The sequence below is a fragment of the Netta rufina genome (assembly GCF_964035555.1).
Source record: "Netta rufina genome assembly, chromosome: 1".
Classification (NCBI taxonomy): Eukaryota; Metazoa; Chordata; class Aves; order Anseriformes; family Anatidae; genus Netta; species Netta rufina.
In genome coordinates this window covers 119890365-119907147 of record NC_140123.1, presented here as the reverse complement: position 1 = coordinate 119907147, position 16783 = coordinate 119890365, and the positions used below count along the sequence as shown (strand labels likewise).

Here is a 16783-nt window from a genome sequence, read left to right as displayed (position 1 = left end):
GTGTTGAGCCTATGGAAAAGCTTACAGAAACGAGACGTCTTTAGGTAGGGAAGACAGTGGGTGCAGAGGCACAGTATATGTCTGTGTGGAGGTGCAGGAAATGAGATTTGAGAATGTGCAACAGGACCAAGGTTCGAAAGAGGGTTATATGGCATGTCTCACATCAGCATCACAGAAGTGGGGCAGACATCTGCTTTAAAGTTCTTCACATCAAAATTATAATTGTCTTTCCATGCAAGTATGAGAGAAAATTAAGATGAGAGAAAAAAATAAATAAATAAAATAATTTAAATAATAATAATTTAAATAATAAAATTAAATGAGAGAAAATTGAGGCTCCTGACACCCCAAGATACTTCTTTCAGAAATCACAGAATAGATTGCAACCGAACAGACCAGCATAGAGTAGACTGAACATAACACACAGTTCTGCTTAAGTCATTTTAATTTTGGAGCAGACATACTACAATCTGGTAACAACAGTATGGATAGCGATGGAGGGTGGACCAAGGTTGAGAGTTAATGTTTTTGTTGTTTAGAAGTCTTCTGAGGCCTTCACGATAAGCACCCACAGAATCGTATAGAAAACATATGTTGCCTGCAAAAGCCACCTCTTTATTCATCTGCTTTTTAATCAGTGATCAGAGTTCCTTAATTCATTAAGAAAACGCTCACTGAAGAGGAAGAAAGGCAGCAGTCTTGCTCTTCTCCTATCTTCTCAATCAGATGTTTCTTAGAGCTCCCATAGGTTGCGCTGTTGCTTGTCCAGTGAAGGTAAGGGGATAACACTGGTGCCTGTGAGAGCATGGCTCACTTTGCAGCATCTTATTGCTGGTGGTAACCTGCAAAAAAAGAACAAAAATATATCTCTCAGCCCAATTTGCAATATTTTCATTTTTCATTCCACAACATAGGACATTATATTTGTATTGTTTAAGTGACAGAAAAAAACTATGGAGTCTCTCTGATGCTCCCCTTAATACTTCATTGCTGTCAGCAAATCTCAGAAAGGAATTGTCGTGGGAACTGCCCAGTGTCAGTACTAGGTTCTTTAGGAACCAGTCCTGGATACCTGATAGAGATTTAATACACAAGGCAGAGCCAGCTCTGGTCATCAAAGCAACAGGGAACAGTCTTGTTTTGTTTGCCTCAGAAAATCAAATTGCATACAAGACAGAAGTGAACTGGGTTAGGAGCAGAGCAGGGTAGCTTTCTCACCTTAGCATACAAAGCTATCTACCAAGCATAGTAGTGTAAGTTAGGAATGGTTGCATGCTGAGAAGATCTTCTCGTGAGCAAGGAGTAGACTTCTGTAAGGGGTAGAGTTTCCAGTCTTTTTTTCTGATTTGTTTTGAATGGGAAGCTAACCATATATTCACCCTCTGCAACATGCTGTGCTGGTTTACATCTCTGAAGAAAAAGCAGCAACTCCGTTGCTTATGAGTACAAGCCCATAAATCTAAAGGAATACACTTAAACAATTTATCCTGAGATTACATAGTTACACCCCCTTTTCAGGTAGATGGAGCTCTTAACTGTCCTTCATTGCAGAGCACTTCATTCTCTGTAGAACCAGATTCTTCTCCGTGCCACCCAGATCTCTTGATTTCCCATTAACGTCAGCTCGTGTCAGCCGTGCTGAGTGTTATGAGTTGCGCTGCAGAACACTTCATATACATTAAAGGAACGAGCGCTGTGTCATTTCCAGGTCCATCCCAGTCTGCTGCTGCTTCGTGTCCTCCTTTTGGCTGCCGCTGTGTAATACAAGTAGAAGTCAGAAAGCAAGGAGCTGTTCTGGTGGCTTTTCCCTTCATAAATCCTGCCATTTGCCACTGGCAAATCCATTTACAGTTCTCATATTTAAACATCTATTCCAATTCTGTTGCCACATTGTCTTCCTACTGAGTGGGTATCATGCAGGAGAGCTTGAAAGCTTGCTGCAGCACTGATTGCCTTTTCCACAGGAAACAGCAAACTTTATTCAGCGGCTCAGATAGAGCTTTCAGATCTCGCTTCTTGGGCTAAACCTCCCTGATGCATGCAGTGATTTATACGAAGGAAGAGCAAGCAAGAGAGAGCAATGCAAAGAAAGAGATCATCATCATGTATCTAAATTAAAAGCTGTGGTAAAATCTCAGGAGGGGAAGATGCTGCACATTTCTGGAGCTGTTCTTGTTTGTTTGTTTTTTTTTTTTTTGCATTTAGACTCTGGGTCTGCTCTTGGTTGAAATTCTCATAGAAATCAGGAGGTCGTAGACTTGCGTAGCTTCTAGTAGAAGAGGACCTTCTGAGAGCAGGACTTGACAGTAGCACTTTCTACATGAAGCACTATAGGAGATTTGGGGATCACCACATGAGGAAGACATGCTAATAAAATACGTGCCACATAGTAAAAACTCACCTGGGTGAAATGCTGCTCCTTCTGATATCAATGGAAATTTCCTTTTGACCAAGGGTTGCTATGGCAGCAAGCACTGGAAATGAGAACAAGGACATTTTGATATGTCTACACTGTGGATTGCAAATTATGATACCCGAATTACTTTTAAACAGTCTTGCAAGAAGTGGTCTAGTTAAGGCAGCCCAGAACACCACGGAGCCTCATTTACCATGCTGAGCAGCTTGCTTTCCTGTGCTCTCAGTGCCCATCCATGCCCGGGATGGAGGAGAGGTATTTGGGGGGAAGCTCATTTTAGTTTCATGGGACGAGGAACAGACTGACAAGGAGTGGTGTAGGGAAGAAGAAACAGCACGAGAGAGGGCAAGCTAGAAAGCAGGAGGAATCCATGGAGTCAACTGGATGGAGGGGCTGGAAGCAAAAGTGACAGCAACAGAAGAGGTACAAATTACTGAGTCCAGAGACCAAAGGGTCTCTCCCCACAGCCGTGCGCTTTTCTGTGCTCTTGGGCACTCAGCCTAGGGCTCCTGTGTCTCAGCGTTTCCATGGTCAGGCAAATACCACCAGAGCCATGGAGAAAGCATCACGCTTCCAGTGGCTGATCACGTCGTAAGCAGGTTCGACTCGTGCTGCCGAGGACGCTGCCGGCTGCGGTGGTGAAGTTCTGTATTACAGCTCCGCAGGTGCCTCAGCATCGGTGGCTCCGCGGGAATGGCATTTGGTTTTCGAGCTCGCTTTAAAAGAACACCCGGAGAAATTATATTGAAAGCGCATTACGGTAACGTTAATGTTACAAAGTCAAGCACTTAAAAGTTCGGAAATGCCACAGTTAATGTTGCCCGTGCAACCTTACTGAGGGCCCCTTGTACCATTGCTGTAGCCCGTAATTACATGACTTCACACTGCTTCTTCCACTGAACTCCTGCATCAAGTGGTCAGAGCCTCTGCATATTTCATTAGAAACACAGCCCAGGGCTGTTTTGCACCCTGCTGGATTATTAGTTTGGTACTGACCCAGAGAAGAGAAAACTGCTTGTCTGTGTCACAGTGCTCTGCAAAATCTCGTCTGGAAAGCAGTTGAGGCCTTTGATGGCATGGTGTTCCTCTGAAATCTCCTTTATCGTTCTTTGGTAGTGCCTTACCTCCCACAATCCTGCTAGAGGACTGCATGTATTTCAAACGGGAGCAATTCGTATTTCGGGGAGGCTGGGGGCACAAACTCACAAATAGCATTTAGCAGACCTCATTAAGTGCAGTGCCCCATTTGCATCTGCAATGCACCTCTCTCCTGCTGAACCTGGCCAGTTCTCTGCTGGGTAAACGGGCACCAACTGCCTGGTAGGCAGATGGGATAGGGCCGCCCAGGACATTGCGTTTTAAGGGGTGGAAAATGGCAGGAACCCACCTTTTCCCATAGCAGAGGCTGATAGAGGGAATTAATAATTTTGTCACCACCTGGCAGTTCTCCATTAACAGCGAAACCCATAAAAAACGATGTTAATTTTGCCTGGAGATGTGCGTAGAAAAGATGATGAAATTAACGTAGAGAAGTTGCTAAGGCTTCTGCCTGTTTTTTTTTTCTTTTTTTTTTTTTTTTTTTTTGGTATCTTTTTTTAAGCATCCGTACCCAAAATGCAAAGTGAGAGGGAATCCCAGAGCTCCCTCTTGAAGACCAGCAGCCAGCCGCGTTTTAAACTCCTTCTCTGCTTTCTCTTCGTATTGAGAGCAGCGCCTGCAGGTTAGCCGTGCCCGTCTAAAAGTTTGTGTACAGGAGATGCTCATAGCCCCGATGGGGAATTTATGGGTCCACTGCCATGGCTGTAACCCTATTTGCAATACAGAGGATGTATTTGAAACACGGGGAAGATTACCTGCCTCGCACCGTCAATTCACCCCCAGCCTTGCTGCCACAAGCTAGGGGAGGGGGACAACGGTGTGTGTGTGTGCCCTGAAACACGGAGAAAGTCCCCAGCCTCTGACAAGGGGTGGTTTTGGCAGGGTAGGGTGCCAGCAGCTGCGTTACCTGCCGTCTGGCTTCTGCGGGGGAGCGGGCGCCTGTCCGCACCTTTCCGAAGAGGACTTTGCAGAAGTGTCATAAATACCTCCCCTGCCTGCCACGCAGCGCTGCCACCGCGCTGTTTATCGCCAGGATTAATCCATTCGAGCTGCACTTCAGATTGCAACCCGGGCTAGAACGGATAGATTGCTTTGCCACCTATTTTTAGGTATAACTTTTTTTTCCGTTCCCGGTGCCTGGGACTCATCTATTCCACTACCTGGCACTGCCTTCTCGCAGCATCTCTGTACGTATCGAGCAGATACTCAATTTATCTGTGTGGATGTAGACATCCGTAGCCGAGATACGCTCCCGGAGCTTGTGTAGTCCCAGAATCAGAAATTTCCACCGATCCACCAGGAAAAATTCAGCTGAGTGGCGCCGCGGTCTCGCTTCCTATGGCCAGAAGTAGCAGGGGAATCTGAACTCCCCTTGCCACCCTGCAGGGACAGGTAGACGTGAGGGCTCCAGGAACGTGTGCATCTTCGTGTCGGTGAAACCTCGTGGGGCGTGTAAAAAGGCGAGGGAAGGGATCTCCCAGCTTTTCAGAGAGGGCCCCCCCGTATAACGCCATCTGACTCGGTACTTTTTTGTTTGGTGGTAAGTTTTAATAGTTACCCTTTGAGGATTTTCCAGGCTGGCTTATCTGAATACACCAACAGTCTTTTTTGTAATATTCGCATTTCCCCTTTGGTTCAGCCGAGCCCACTGACAGATCATTCAAATTCAATTGTTTTATGTCTAAGCCGAACAGCTAATTAAAGTAGGGATGATTAACCTGACTGGCAGTGTCGCTCTCTCTCCCTCGCTCCCTCCCTCCCTCCCTCCCTCCCTCCCTCCCTCCCTCCTGTTCCAATCAGTCTTTTTCTCACACTCTCTCCCTCTCTCTCCCTCTCTCTGTCTTTTGCTCTACTGTGTTTTTTTTTTTTTTTTTTTTTTTTTTTTTTTTCCTCTCTCCTAAACGTGGTCTGCTTGCTGATGGCAGAATGGCACTCGGAGATTTGTGCATTGTGTCTGGTTTCCTACGGGCAGGCTGACCCAGTGCCTCTAGGGACTTATCAATAGACCACTCAGAAGAGACAGAGACAGGAGAAAGGAGGAGGGGTGGGGGGGGTGGGGGGGAGAGAAAGAGAGAGAGAGGGAGAGGGAGAGAGAGAGAGAATCAATATCAAGAATAGAAGGAGCTCCGAAGCCATTTTTTTTTTTTTTTTTTTTTTAAAGAAGTATCAGGACTTGGGAAGAGGGTGACAAAGAAGGTTTTTCAAAGAGGCAGTGGAGGAGGTTCTAATAAATTTGGAAGGAAACAGTTCCCTGTCTTGGGAAAAAAGGAGAACTCCTGGCTGATTAGCATTCACACCAGGTATGAGATGTTCCCTACCCCTTATCACTGTCGCAACCGAGATGGGAAAAGCTTTTTTTTTTTTCTTTTCCTTTTTTTTTTTTTTTCTTCTTTTTTCCTTTTTTTTTTTTTTTTTAATTTTTTTTCCCCCCCCTCTCTGCTCTGTAAGGAGCCGGAGCGAGCGTGGTATTTTGGTATGTCTGTGGCTGGTGGCAGGGGGAAGAGAAGAGGAGCTGTGGGCATCGGTGGTGCCGGGAGCAGGGAGAATGGAAGCAGGGCAGCGGGGAGGGGGCGGCGGGGAGCAGAGGCTGGCTGGAGCGCGGTGCTGCGGTGGCTCCTCTTTGTGCACCCCCGGGGGGGACTTGGAGGGGGGGGGAGGTTTGCCCAAGTTCATCGCTAGCAGGTGGATTTAGGCAGGGAGTTACTTAACGCTTGACCGCCAGTTTTGAAAAAAAAAAAAAAAGGAAAAAAAAAAAAAAAAGACCTGCTTCCTATGTCTATTAAAGGAAGCTCCAATTTTTTCCCTCTCTCTCTCTCTCTCTCTCCTCTCTCTCTCTCTCTCGCTTCCCTCTCTTCCTAACCAGACAGCGGGAGGGTTTCTGGCTCCCAGCCAGCCCAAAAGCCTCTAAGTGTTTTGCACTTGTTTCAGGGAGCCCGGGGATTTTTTCAGCATTTTCACTAGAGAACAAAGAGTTCTTTACAAAGGAAGGGGGAGAGCGAGCTTAACGCTGGAGATATGTTTTTCTATTTTTATTAGGGATTTTTTTTTTTTTTTCCCTCCTAAAAAGAAAGAGACAGAAGCAAGGCAGAGAATGTGTGGCAGCAGCAAAATAGATTGAAAGGAAATTCAGTTCCCTTACCTCCAAATTGTAATTTGGAATTAATAAGAACAGGAATGGAAGGGGGACGAGACCAAGTGAGTTTGATATGTCGTTCTTTTCTCCCTTTTTTTCACTCTCTCTTTAAATCCGATTGCTGTTTTGCCAAGTTACCTAGTCTTTTTTTCTTTTTTTTTCTTTTTTTTCTTTTTTTTTTTTGGCATAAAAGTTGTACTGTGAGCAGTTTCTGTTTACTTAAAAAATTAAACAATAAATTCTTACCAGGGGAAGAAAAAGAGGAGGGAACGGGGTGGTTTCACTGAGAAATAAATACGTTAGTGAGAACAGAAATCTTTCACTTTCTGTCACTTAGAAAAAAAGTTGGTAATGGCTTGTTGAAGCTGGGATCCTAAAATACAGATGGGGCACCAACGTCTGTGTCCATGGACTCAGCTTTTCCCTGACCATCTGTCTAAAAGTCACCTCTCATTGGCAGCTCAAATGATTAGTCGGAGCTCAGGGATTTTTTTGTTTGTTTGTTTGTTTGTTCCTCCTGGTAGATGGGACCCTCTCTCCAAGGGCTCCATTTCGTCCTCCGAGTTTACTTCTCTCCTAGAGCCACAAATTGAGGATTTTGGGACGGACCTCCTGGCACTGGAGATTTTTTGTTCTTCTGACTGTGTTTTTTATATATACACTCTTTGTGTATTCGCTATGTGGAAAAGGCATAGACCTTTCCACGCACCGTATAGAAAAGGAATAATGCATCATATTTGAGGAGGTGTTTAGACTGGAAATTTATTGCATCTGGTATATAACATACATGATATCTTCTCTACACTGTCTTCTGTGCAATGGTTAGGATTTGAGAACATGTTTGAGAATATATACCAGTGCAAATTCAGTAGCTCGGGGAAGTGCTTTATTTAGCCAAATTCTGCCTTCCTTCCTTTATTGATTTGTATTTTCAGGGCTTTGACAAATTACCAGTCTCGAAACTGCATCGTATATCAGCTGTAACAGAAAACAAGAGAGGAAGCTGTAGATTATATCCACCCCGTAAGAATCATCAGCACGCACTATATAGAACTAGGTGAAATTACCAGAGAGTTACAACAATCGTTCCTGGATGCAGAGCGTTGTTGCTACAATACCTTGATTTTTATATTCATGCTGCAGGCTTCCCTCGGAAGAGGTCGTGTGTAACAGCAACGTAGGTATCACAGATGTATCTGTGGCACTGTTTTTGAGCAACATCTCTGTGTCGTGTGAGTGTACACTGAGAATTAGTGCGCTTACAAATCCTCAGACGATGAAAAGGGGGGAAATTGCGTCCTTTCGCTCTGCCTGCACCGCTGTGGGAACGCCACTGTGCCGTAGAGGCAAAAAGTCCCGGTGGACACAGCCCGTCCCTTGCAAAAGTGAAGTAAAACCAGGCATGGCGAGGGAAACCGCCAGCTAAAACACAGCTTGGTGTTTGTAGGGGCTTCCACCCCACCGGCTGTGCTGGCAGGGCCCTTCCCTCCCCAGGGCTCTGGCGAGCACGGCTTTGGCAGCAGCAGGAGGGTGGTGAGCGGCCTCGAGCCCCCTGCTCTCAGCCCAGGATCCCTTCCCTGCAGGTGCCCGGTGTGCCCTGCTTTTGGGTGGGTAGTGGGGAGAGCAGCCTCCACTCGAAAGTACTTTGTGGGCTCCACCGGGTTTCGTAAAACGCTTGGTGGGGGACGGACGGAGCTCCAAAAAGAGCTCGTTGTTCTGTTGGCAAACCTAGGAAATAGATGAACTTTCGGCAAATCACAAATCCCTTTCTTTTATTTTAAATCCTCCTTTTCCTCCTTCCTCTGGAGAGTTTTCCCAACTCCTGACGGTTTTCATGGTCTGAGTGTTTTCTGTGACTTCTCTCTATTGCTTTCTCACTCTTAAAAAAGAAAAAAAAAAAAAAAAAAAGAGATAAAAAAAAAATCAGAGGAAAACTAAACAAAAGAGCCCTGAAATGGGACTTGGCCTTTGAAGTTTTCCATAGGATAAGCAGTCTCTATTTTTTCCCTCCCTGAATCTTTTTTCTTCTTCCCTCCCTCCCTCTTTTTTTTTTTTTTTTTTTTTTTTTTTTTAATATAACATGCTTTTGTGAGCATTTTGTATCTGCAACCATGGAGCTGGTGACAGAAGAGGGAGGGCAGAGAGAGCTGAAATCTAGATTTAGTCCCCCTCAATCTCAACCAGAAGGCATCTCCCAGCGACTGTCCTTGCTTCCAGAAGTGCAGAGAAAGACGATAGCCGTCTTTTGGGGACTCTTCGTGGACCTGACCTGAGAGCAACACGTTCACAGTACAGGAGAAAAGAGAGAGAGGGCAAGAAAAAAAAATAAAAAGGGGGGAAAGAAAAGCTCTTTGAGCAGTCACACACTGGCTCTTTCTTCCTGTAGGCAATCCGCTCCAGCTCCTGGCGACGTGTCCTGCACTATCAGATATCATATGACTCTTTATTTGGACTCCCGTTAGCAGTATGGGCCTGTTAGGAGTCTGTTTGTTTTCTTTTCCTTTCATTTCCTTCTCCCCAGTTCCCCCCCGGTTTTACGTGTGCCTGTGTGAGTGTATTCCTTTTATAATCCCTCTTTCTGTGCTGAAGCTTTAGAGAAAAGAAGAAATAAAAAAAAAAAAAAATTAATTATTTCCAAGGGCTGTTTTTAATCCTCTGCCAAAATTGGAGTTCATTGTAGAGCTGAAAAAATAACAAACACCTTTCCTTTTTATTTCTCTCTTTTACCTCTTCCTCGTCCCTTTCTCTCACTTGTCGATGTGTCCACACACACGTGTCTGTCCTTCTGGCTTTCCTGCCCTGGTTGGTGAAGTTAGGATGCACCTGTATCAGTCTCAGCAAGAACACGGAGCTGCCTATGGCTGCCCCTGCTAACCTGCGCCGTTTGTTCCACTTCCCTAAACTTTTACCTGTTTGTTTATTTAATTTGGGCACCTTCTACTCACTGACTTTGAAAAGCTGCTGGGTAGCGAGCCGTATGCTGGGCTTTTCTGCATTTAGGTGAGGAACGGGGAAGTTAGCGCCGTCAGAAAATGAAATACTGCGCTCCGGGAATACAGGATAAAGTCCGAGGTATAAATTAGAGCTGCTTCATGCATGCCATCCACACAAGTTTGCTGTACCAGAACGCTGGTGCCTAATAATAGGACGGAAAGAGCCAGACAGCAACTAGGAATCGGAGGTGGATAGCCAAGTAGAAGAGCAATATTTATGATACTGAGTCACATTTTAGTTAAGCAAGATGACTTCTGCTCCTATTTGTGCTGGTTTTAGCAATGCATTATTTAGATAAACACTGCTCGAAAACTTTTTACCTGGAAATGCAAAGTCACGTCAACAGAAACAATGAGTTGCCATAAGACATTAAATTGTTGCGAGAAAAAAGGTCTGTCTTTCCAAAACAGAGGTAATGTTTTGTTTTGATACTTTCCTATGCAATGTTTTCATTTCTGTTTTTGAACTAGGGATTTATTTTGACAATTGTTCAGAATTGATTTTTAAAGGAAAAGGAAAAAAAAATCCTTAAACACATTTCAAAATGAGAGGGTTGGGGGGGGGGGTGTTGAGAGTGTTTGGGAGGAATTCAATGTTTGTTTGTTTGTTTCATTTTTGTGCACCCTGAATTGTAATATGCTTTGGCAAGCAAACCAGAAAACGAGCTTTTTACACTACTTTGCTCCCTCTGTAATTTCTGCTGTGTCTTTGTGAAACTCCGCGTTGTTTCCATCTGAATTTGGTACGATCGTCACAGCCGAAATCCTGTTGGCTCTGCAGAGACACAAAGGAGTTAGTGACACTTTCTGTAAGAGGTGGGTGCTTTGGCTGGCCAGCCGTGCCACCACTCACACTGCTCCACCGCTGGCTGGGCTCGGGCTGATTGCCCCGCTCCAGGGAGAAGTATGTGTATGTGTTTTTGCCCATATATACAGTTCGTACTGACACTCCTGTTAGCGTAGCTGACTATATTCTATAAGTTTTAGCATTTACTCACTGGTGTATACTTAGGCCGGTGTACAAAAGCAGTCTTGTGTGCGAGGCAGGTACAGAGTACAGATTTTTTGTTACAAATCCAGGAACAACTGTATTTCGCTCACGCCGTGTTGAACCACATCTAGGTGGTGGTGTTTCTTTTTTCTTATCTAGCTGAGGCACCTTCCCACTGAAGCCAGTACAGGTTTTCCTGAGAAGGGGCTAATTAAAAACAGAGCTAGAACATCGGGATTTCGGGTGATCCTCTAGGACTGGACACCAGAAACCACAACATGAGGTGCGTGCGCTCTGTGGTGGCGTTGTTAGACCTGAGTTGAGATGTCTCCTGCAGTCTGAAACTTTATATTTATATGCTCCCAGATCTTTCAGAAAATTACCAGTTGTCTAAAGTGTCACTTATTTGCTCTCAACAGCAGATCTTTCCTTTTCACTGGTAATCTGAATGAGAAGGAAGAGAGTCTTTGACCTCAGACAATATTTTGAGGCTCCTTGCCTTTTCTCTCTTACTCTAGAAACTCGAACCTGGCTTTGTTTTAACATTTTGTGCCGAGGCACATTCGTGGTCCTGAGGCAGGAATTCCGGACTTTGCTGGAAGAAATTTGGTTTTGAAATAAGTGTTACAAACGTTTCAAAACTGCATGCTGTTCATGCATGGTACATTATGTTCCCTGCTACCCTACGCACGCTCCAGCCGTCATAGCTGCCGATATTTATTTGTGAGCTCATTCTCATAGCCGCCCGTGAATTCGGTTGCCTCAACAGTCAGCAAACAGCTCAGCGGCAAGGCCAAAGCTCGAGAGCTGTGGCCACGTGAGGTCTTGTGGGTTTGTGGCTATTTCGGCAGCTTTGGTTAAAGAAAAAGCCCGCTCTTCTCAAACTTCTGGGGCTTTGCGTCTTATTTCAGCGTTACTCTAAGCTCAAATAATGGCAAGACACATATTTAGCTACCTGGTTGCATAAATACGGTGAAGGGCCGCAGAAACTTTCAAGCCAAGTGCTGCGTTTAGGTTTCCAAGCACGGCTCTGGGCTGGGCCGGGTAGGCCAGATCCGTTGCTGATGAAGTTTTGTTAGCATAACTTGGAATCGGTGGAATTGCACCAAAGTTGTGCTTTGACTTGGCTTAATTTCACAGCTTTCATCTGACTTTTTTTTCACAAGCCAGCCCAATCCGGATCTATTCAGTGCTTGGGAGGGTGATAGCCAAGGGACAAAACAGCTTGTCTAACACATGTCTCTTTAGTGCACCAGTGTGTGGCTCGTGGGGCCTCAGACGGGATCACCACCGTTAAGAGAAATACATTTTCCAGCGGCGTAATAAGTTGTCCTGTTGCTTCCCGGTGTCAGGGATCTCTAGTTCAGCACTCGGTGAAAACGTCTGCTTGCAGAAGAGGTTTCCCTTTCATTTAACGTTTCATTAGTGCATAAAACTCATGTAAATCTGATGTGGCCAGTAGAAGGAATAAATTCAGGTTTATTTTTGCCAGGACACATGTATTTATTCTGTGTCTGTATTAGTGTTATGGTGAGATGATATTTCAACCTAAACACCAATTTCAGTGGTTTACCACTAAAAAAGCTAGCTGAGTTGAAATGTCAAGGACTCATTCCAAGCTCAGAGGTGAAGCTTATATTATTTTGGAAAATATGAAGAAAGTCTTGGTTACTTTTTTCTTTTTTCTTTTTCTTTTTCTTTTTCTTTTTTTTTTCATGTGTGTTGGACAGTCACACTAAGACAGGAGCATTCTCTGGTTAACTAATTACTGAAACCCATTAATTTTTCCCCTTTCATTCGATTTTTAATTTTTTAGTGTTTCTTCAATACAAAATTAAAATTATAAGGAGCTAATTTCCTTAAACTAATTAGACTTAGAATTTTAATCTCACAAAACCCAGGAAATTCCAAGCGATGTTTTTTTGTAATTCTGCCATGTTGCACATGCCTCTCTCCTCTTTGAAAGCCTTGTATTGGCCTTCAAAAAATCCTGGGAAAACACTCAACACTTGCCTGAGCCAGCCTTGTCGGTCCAAACTCTCCTGAACTTCTGGCATTATTAGGCATCCAGATCCAGATTTTCTGATTCGAGCTCATCTCTTTTGAAAATAATAACATGGAATTTCCAGACATCTCTTTATACGAACTTAATATTTAAAGAAAAATTAATAAATCTGAGTGATTATGTTTCCACTGAAGCCAGCAGAAGCAGAATCCACTTCCTCTGGGTAAAATTTCTCATGGCACTTTCCAGAACTTGATTTTTGCTCAGATGGCCTTTTCAGTTTTGACCATCCGAAGAGCAGTAAGTTAGTTACATAGGATATTCTTTATGTAGTCCTTTGAATAGAACCCATAGCACTCTGACCTGGTAATTTCAACTACATATCCCATAAAGCCTAAAGAGCTAGCGTGAGAAACATTTTTTTTTCCCCTCCTCCCAGAAAAAAATGGTTTTGTGATGATTTCTTTGGCTGGAGAATCAGGAAATACCAATGAAAACTGTGTAGGAAGATGCCAGAGTCTTCTTCAGTGAGATCAGCTGTTCTTTATTTTTTTTTTTTTTTTTTGCTTGGTTGGTTGGTTGTGACTTTTTTTTGGCTTGTTGAGATATATCCCCATAATCTTCAGAAGCCACAGAAAATTGTCAGTGCCACAATAACCCTATAAAGCTGGAAGGAGCAAGACAGAGCTCATCTGAGGCTGTCTTCCCCACTAATGGTATGAGCCAGCAAGTTGGTTTTGTGCTTTAGTTTATGCTATTCCCTGCACGTTGCTGAAGCACCAGGCTGTACACTGCAAGGAATCTTCTCCTCTGTTACTGGTCATTTTTTCCCTCCTGGTCCACTTCTCCAACTTTTGTTAGCATGAAATTGTCACCAAATTCAGGGTGAAACATCTGTCTGGAAAGCATGGCAAAATTGATGCTCTTAGAGTGTCTGCTGCTGATGCAGTTAAAAATGCAATCTATCACTCAAACAAACAAAAAGATATATAGCAGAAAACAAAAGGGAACATTTATTTTGAAGCCTCTTAATTTTGTGTTAACCTCACGTCAGATATCGTAAGACTGTTCTGATGCTTGCTTTGGAGGACTTTCATGAAACTCTGTAGAGCTGCACAAAGCAGAAACAGAGACTGAGAAGCTCTCTTTTTTTCTGATCAAAACGAAATAATGTGCCAACGAATGATGACAGAAACCTGGAGAGCCGTAGGTGCTCCCTTTTGTCGGAGATATAAAATAGAGATTCAGACCGCCGTTAAAGATTGCATAATGTCCTGGCTAAATTTCAATTAAGGTAATTATATTTGGCCTCCTTGAATTCCCTCTGAAGTGTCAGTTGGGTACAGAGATATTCACTTCCTGGCCTGAACCATATCATTATGGTGTGGAGCGTAGTTAAGCAGCTGCCACTTCCCGCTCCGGGGACGGCTGCATTTCAGCGCCGAGCAAAGTAACCGCCTTGGAATTTGGTCAGAACAGCATTAGCAAACACTTCTCTCCCGTACCTTCATTTGTCTCACAATGCTTGTTATAAAAAGTGTTGACCTGAGCCTCTTCCCTTGTGCAGCCTGGTGGTACTTGTAAGATTTATCTCTATTCTGGAGATGAGGAAACCGAGGCACAGAGATGTTGAGTGACTTTTCTCAGTGCACAGCAAGTCAGCATCAGAGCCAGGAAGATAACATGGGAATCCTGGATCCCAGTCCTGTGCTGTAACTGCTAGGAAACACTACCCCTCCGAATGCAAGTTATTGTTATTAAGATGTGGTTTATCTTTCATGTGAGTTGCCATCTGTTATATTGCCTACTTGCTATTAGTTACGAAAGCTATTCACATTTTAAACTGTTTTGCATTCTCACAGCTACTTAAGTCCACAGTAGACTTTTTGACAACAGTAACAGCACTTCTCATGTGAAAGTACTGGACAAATATTAACTCATGTTTTCTTAGTAAATTTTTGCAATGCCATAAACCCACGGTTAAAAATGAATTTAAACAGATCTTGAAAAGTCCACTTACTTGGTACTGGTTCGTTCCATTTCTGTTAGTTGTACCATAGTTAAGACATGACTCTATTTTCTCATAGTTATGATGACGAAGATGAATTTCCGAATGGTAATTGAATGTAAATTGAGTCATTGATAACTCTATGTATCTTGGGCCTAGCAGCTCTGTGGCTGCTAAGGTCTTTCAAAGATGTAGTAGAAAAAAATGTATTAATCTTGAGCTCTTCCTGATGCTTCTGGGGACCTCACTGAGCCACGGAGAAGTAGGTCAATTTTATTGGAGGCAGTCAGGAAAAGCCCCGAGCAGACACTGGGGCAGGGACCGGAGCTGTGAAATGAGAAAAGACTCTTGAAAAGTAAAAATTCCTGTTTTTCTCTCTGCATATGGATGGGTTGTAGGGGAATGCAATCACCATTTTTAAGACAACCAGAAAGCCTTAGCTTTGGAAGCAGAAACCCCAGCAAAAAGGGAGAAATATCCTTGTAGCTGAGGAGGGAAGAATGTATCCCAGAGTGTCCAACATGTACGAGCAGGTGGGAGCAATGGGTGAGACTGCCAAGCAAACTCAGAGGCAGCTTGGATGCTGGTGCCTTTTCATCTCTGAAGATGGTCAAGCAGCAAGGACCCTTGTGGTAGTCCTGTCTATTTACCTTCATGTGGTAAAGCCCACTGCATTTCTTAAAGCTCACATCTTCTGGTGAGCTAGAACGTATCTTTCAGAAAGACAGGTAATCCTGAAGTCCTTAAGTAAAGCCCAACCACTTATTTAAGTCAGCTGTTCCAAAGTCTAATGTGTGTTTCATTTCTACTGAATCTGAATTTGCCGTCTAACTTCAGCTACTCCTTTGCCTGATGTATCAAGGAGCCCTCTACTGTCAGAAATCTTCTCCCCATACTTGGTATCAATAAACTTTACTGGTCAGGCTAATTGGTGGTGAATTTTTGACAGCCATGGTACAGTTTGAAGGTATGGGATACTGACTAGTGGAATTTGAAGTGAGATGTGAGGAATTATTGGTGGCAGAAAAAAATGGCAAAACCTAGAAGAGAAGCAGTATGCAGAAGCAGTGGGTTTCTTTTTTGTGAGGTGAGGCAGAAATGAAAGAAATACATGGGCAAAGGTGAAGATCCAGTTATAAAGAGGGAAAGAAGCAGGAAAATAAGAGCAAAGGTCTTCAGAATAGATACAGAAAATAGTGTGAAGAGAGAAGCATCCTAAAGCTATTAAAATACAGTAAAGAAACAAATGTAGTCTGTAGTGGTCAATAAGGTCAGGACAAATGGGGAATACCAAATTATGTTAAGAAAGTAACAAAAAGTAGCGGTAATTCACCTTGGGTAGTAGGGACTAATGCTTCTCAGTCAGTGGGTAGTTTCCTATCTCACAGGAGGCCACCGGGCTTAGCTCATTATGGCTTTGAAAATGTACTGCTTAATCTTCATGTTAGTGAGGGGCTGGTATGGTTTTAAAGGGTCTGAACGCATTCAGACTCTGTGAAAAAGACTGGCCAAATTTTCTGCCCAAGGCCCCTCTGTGTTCAGGATTAAAACTCCAGTGTTCAGGGCATAACGAAAGGGAGGCCTAATTAGGCGAGAGAAAGCTCTTCGTACATACATAGCTATTTTTTTTTTCCTAATGACAGAGGAACAAAGAAAAGGGTAAAACTTTCTGAGGGTAACTGTACTTTCGGTTTTCTCAAGTTCCCTCTGTCCCCATCAGCCTCCTCTGTAGCAGGACCGCTGCTCGCACCAGGGGCTGGAGCATCACGGGTTGGACCCGTTCCTCACCCCGGTGCCCTCTCTCCGCTCAGTCTTGGACAAGTCCCTTAGTACCCTTGTTCCAAGTTGCTCCAAACCACTCCGAAAGTAGCCAGTGGTTTCCTGCCTCAGGGGCAGCTGAGAAGATTGGATCGATATGGCCTGTAAAATGCTACGAAGCCATTAGGCGCAAGCAGTAAGGTTGTGTTCACATTTGGTTTTCACATATCTCAGTATAAAGAGCTCTTGCATCTTCACCTCAAATTTTGTGTCGTTTCTCTCGTCTTCCCTTCACCTCTGCAATAATTCTGGTGCTGCTTGTCACTGGTGCTACAAAAGTGCTGTGTGTGAGTGTAATTAATTCTTTTCACTTTGAAGGTA

The 16783-nt window shown here is 43.9% G+C and overlaps 1 protein-coding gene across 4 annotated transcripts in view; it reads left to right on the top strand.

The window, feature by feature from the left end:
* ZBTB20 (zinc finger and BTB domain containing 20) overlaps positions 1–16783 on the top strand; it is a 453606-nt gene that overhangs the window by 357986 nt on the left and 78837 nt on the right. Inside the window, exon 9 of one of the 4 annotated variants that reach the window (XM_084301336.1) lies at positions 5676–5814. The exons of the other annotated variants lie outside the window; for them this stretch is intronic. The gene's annotated coding sequence lies outside the window, so the exon portion shown is untranslated. The remainder of the gene's footprint in view (positions 1–5675; positions 5815–16783) is intronic. 4 annotated transcript variants of the gene reach the window in all.